Source organism: Bacillus rossius, chromosome 6 (genome assembly GCF_032445375.1).
Source record: "Bacillus rossius redtenbacheri isolate Brsri chromosome 6, Brsri_v3, whole genome shotgun sequence".
In the NCBI taxonomy this organism is placed as follows: Eukaryota; Metazoa; Arthropoda; class Insecta; order Phasmatodea; family Bacillidae; genus Bacillus; species Bacillus rossius.
In genome coordinates this window covers 17,302,034-17,306,948 of record NC_086334.1, presented here as the reverse complement: position 1 = coordinate 17,306,948, position 4,915 = coordinate 17,302,034, and positions in this window count along the sequence as shown.

Genomic DNA, 4,915 nt, shown 5'->3' with positions numbered 1-4,915 from the left:
CATCGCGAGGACATTGTTTTCTCATTTGTGGTCACTGATCTCTTCACCTGGCGGTTGGAGCCATTTGCAGTCACCAATGTTAGGGCAGGCATTGTTGCAAGTCTGTTCTAGGTAGAGGGGTTTGCATGTTATGGATACCCCTGGGTGTTGCTGACAAACTACAGTACTCAGTTCATGGGATGCTGGTGTAATGGAGAAAAATTATGCTGGTGCACTGAACACCACACCACCCCCCAGTGTTATCTCTCACATGGTACTCCACCGGGATGTGCAACCAGTTGGGTCTTCATGTGGAACACACAAAATGACACACATTCTACTGTGGAAGGTCCAAGACCATTGCAGCAAAAGTTTTCACTCTGGCAGACTCCAGCAAAAATATAATTTACCCAGTGGCGAGGCGTGGGTTGATTGCATGTGTAAGCAATGCATTAAACCATTTTAACTTAAATTACTAAAACATTATTAACTTACTATTAGGAGACAGTTCAGAAAACTAATGTGCATAAGGAATAGAGAATTTTGTTTTAGTAAAAAGTTTATGTTTATTTACTAATTTATCATGAGTGGATGTAAATCCCTGCCTTAGTAGATGTAAACTTACCCTCATATTTGATGAGCCTGGTACTGGTGGTGACTCGCTCCGCCAAGATGGACGACGCTCATGAACTTAAATCTCTGTGTCATGAAAGGAAAGCTGTGCACTAATATTTTTAGTTCTAAATATACCAAATGTTACCCAAGTGTTCAGTCACTACTTATACATAAGCTGAATTCGATGGCCCTGCTTCGGAAACATGATAATCACATCGTCGTAAAACGAATTATTTTTTGTTAATTCTTGCAATATCTTTTTTTCAATTGATAACAAAGACAATGCTGAGACCCGCGATTGTCCTTGAGAGTTACGAAGATATGTTTTTATTCTCTTCAGGACAGAGAAGGATCGTTCTGCAGATGAACTAGTGGTCGGAATCGTCAACACCAAACAAATAAGTTTCCATGCTTTGAGAAGAGTTTCGTGCAAATCATTCAAGTACAAATATTTATGTAACTCGGCCACGCTGTTCTTGTGAAATACTTTTGAAGAATAAACCACGGAAAGTTCACTTCTCAGTCAGGCAAACTCAAAGCATTGTCCATACGAAAATTGTGAATAGTTTTTCTGGAAATGATCGTGAATAAACAGAAAACTCAATGAAATTGAGCAAACCAATGAAGAAGAGACTGCCAATATCACCAAATATTTGACTTATTTTTTCTTTAATTATGTCTATGATTTCAAAATATATTGTCTGTAACAGGTTTTCTTGTCATCCGAAATGTTATCTATCCGTTGTCTTTTTTTGAGCTGACTATCTTCTGTCAAGCTACCAAATTGTTCCTCAATTTTGTACCAGAAATCATGGAAACTGTCACGTAGTTTCTCAAGATATTGCTGAAATGGTTCTACCCTTTCAATGCATTTTTAACACCATATAAAATAAAGATTTTTCTAAACATTGTTCCTAATGCATTTATAATATCTCGCACTTTAACCACGTTTCAATTATTGATAATCGCTGTACGACTGTACGTTACATGATTAAAACAAAAAAGATGTTTTCAGGCCAACCATGCGCTAAGATTGTTGTGGAGAAGAGTTTCCCCTTTCCCCGCTTCGGTAAGTGAAGTGGTGTCTGAATTTTTCCAGTCGGCTGATGGTTTACTTTCAATTTTGTGTATTATGTCAAATTTTTGCTCCAAAGAAAGGAGCTTTCGTTTGATTTTCGGCTTTGACGTGGACGGGTCTGACATAATTTGTTTTGTAACAGGGCCACAAAAATCTAATTACGCAAAAATTCACAATACATAGTTATGCCAAACAATCAAAATAGATCTCAAATAACCATAAAACTTATTTTTTCCCTCAAATTAATTGCAAAAGATAATTCTGCGTAAAAACAGACACCGCTTCGAAAAATAACCTCACTTTTTTCTCTCTCTCTCTAAAATAACTGTTTTCAACTGTTTTGGTGTTACAATTATGTAGTTGCAAACAATTTAAGTCTTATATATATATATATATATATATATATATATATATATATATATATATACATACACACACACACATATATACACACACACACATATATATATATGTATTTTATGTGCTAGAAATTAAATTTGGGTAATTTGAAAACTATAATTTATGGTTTCAACTTATTTTTTTTTTATAGTTTTTTAACGTAGTAAAAATGTTTTACGAAGCTGTTAGAACGGCCGCATTTCATACGGAAGTTGGTACCACAACCAAAATGGCAGAGGCTAATGTTTGTAACGAAATCTCAACCCCTACATCTTAATATTTAAGGGCTCACGTACGATCCAATCAGGTTCCTTGCCGAAATGTTTTTTTTTTAAAGAGAAATAGAGGTATTTACTTATTTAAACTCCTTAACAGTTCCTAACTTAATTGGTATGAAATTAGTTAGGTACGTACAAGGCCCGCGAATAACAAAACAAACTATGTTTACAGTGGTTCGCCAAATGTAATATCGTCGCTGTTACTGCAAAAGGTCGTATGTCTAAATGTCTCACTTTCCAGGAGATCAAAAAAATGTATTTAATTTAGTTTTTACTGAAATGTAAAATACATAAATTCTAGCTTGTTTTTAAATTTGTATGTGTTAAGTGGTATAACAAAATTTAAACGCTGACGGTCTTATTTTGCTACATTAAAAACCGTTTGAGAAATAAATTATGGTGCTTATGTGCACTTTATGCAATGATAATAGTACAACTTAACCTTGGCAACAGTAAAGTTGCATTCAGGCTAGTGTTAGGAAAGATTTTTTTTTTTTTTTTTTTTTTTAAGAAAAATTGAAGCATTGTGTGTTCTTTCGTGCTTATTAAGCGGGAAAATAAAAAACCTAAAAACGTATTTAACGAGCTATGTTAAGGTAAAGTGCATGAGAAAATTTTGGTTCTTTATTATCCTAACGTTTTAGGCGGGAAAACGTGTTAAGCCGTGACGTCTTATATGGTTTTTACTGTACTATTTAAAAAACAAAGAGGAAAAAAAAGGGGGGAATTATTGAGTTATCAAACTTGTAATTCTAGGATTATAACATATTTCAAAAGTTATGTAGCATTATTTATTTTAATGACCAACTTCATAAAAGGTATTCCAGAATAGTTTTCCTACTAGAAATATTTATTTGGCATACGTATTAGGTTGGTACATCCCCAGATTTTAAGCGTAGGCAAGTAAATACATGTTAATGCCAACACGTGGTCGACTATCTGGAAGACTTTGGCACGCGAGTATAGCAGAAAAATGCACACAATCATGATAGAACGTCTGTGCCATAGGCGTGCGCACGGTAGGTGCCACAGATGCCTTGGCACCACCATTAGGGTTAACGTTATTTTATTTTTTACAAGCAGAAATAATACATACTTACAAAAAAACCGTATTATTTCCAAAAAAAAAATATGTTTTCCAATTGTGTCGAGTTACAGATATGTGCTCATAACACTATCAGTATATCAATTATCAATCGAACCAACTATACACACGGAAACAAGCCAGGTGCAATTACTTGTGTTGTATACGCAGGCCGCGGCTACGAAACTTCTGAAATGTAAATACTTCTCATAGTTCTCCTCGAATTACATAGAATGCGCGCTTGGTGTCCACTGTTCACTCCACTCGGCAGGCGCACGGAATAATAGCCGCCGTCCGCCCAGGGGCGTAGCCATAGGGGGGGGTTCAACATCCCCCCCCCCTTAGCACCAATTCTTTAATTAATTTCTTATTCATCACTCAAACAAATTTCATATTAAAATTAATAAAAATTTTACCATTACAATATTTAACTTTAAGAACCAAAAACTGCTAAAATAGCACTATTTTACACCTTAAAATCCACATTTTCCCGGGGGAGGACCCCCGGACCCCCCGCTTTAATACCGGGCTGGGGGGGGGGCATGCTTCTTAACACCCCCCATACACAAATCCTGGCTACGCCACTGCGTCCGCCAGGTAGCACTACTGTGTAGTGTTTACTCTTACTGTTTACTCATCAGTTTACTGTTCTAATGAGTACACGAATACAGCCTGTGTTTGTTACGTGGATCACTAATTAATTAATTATCATTTTATTTTCACTAGTTGACAGTTGTTATGGTTTGTTAATTGCTGTATATATCTGTCTGTATAATGTATAAATAGGTGATTAAAATTAAAAAGCCGGATCCCGAAAAGGATTACTCGATTACTTATATGCAGTCGCCAACAAAACATTTTTGTTGTATTCCAAAAGTTAAAACTTTTGCCCACTCTGATTTGTGTATTTTTATTATTTTAATATTTTACATATTTGATGTATGTTACAAATAATTTCCCTTGATTTGTTGATTTTAAAACTTAACATAAGAGAATGTTTTTTCTAGCATTTATTTGGCGTCTTCAGAAAACATGTAAGTACGGTTTTTCAAAGCCACCAGCATTAATTCCGTGCAAACAATTTGTGCAATTTACTTTATGGCTCAACAAAGCTTAAAACTGTAAATAGTTTAGTAGTTTTCCTGGCGATTAAAATGTTCAAAACCATAATTTGTCATAAAAAATGTTAAAATTTTTACATCTGTGTATTTAATGTTTTTGTTCGGAAATACCTTAAATAGCACCATTTTGCGCTTTCAAATCCAAATTTTTCCGGGGGAGAACCCCCGGACCCCCCGCTTTAGGCTCGGGTCCGTGAATGATAAGGCTGTTATGTAATCTGGCACCACCACTACTGAAGTCCTGCGCACGCCTATGGTCTGTGCATGCACACTTCAATGCACTTCCATGGCCTCAAAAGTAATAATTCAATAGAAACACAGACCAACGAAAAAGGGCAAAGGAAGGTAGATAACAGGCGAG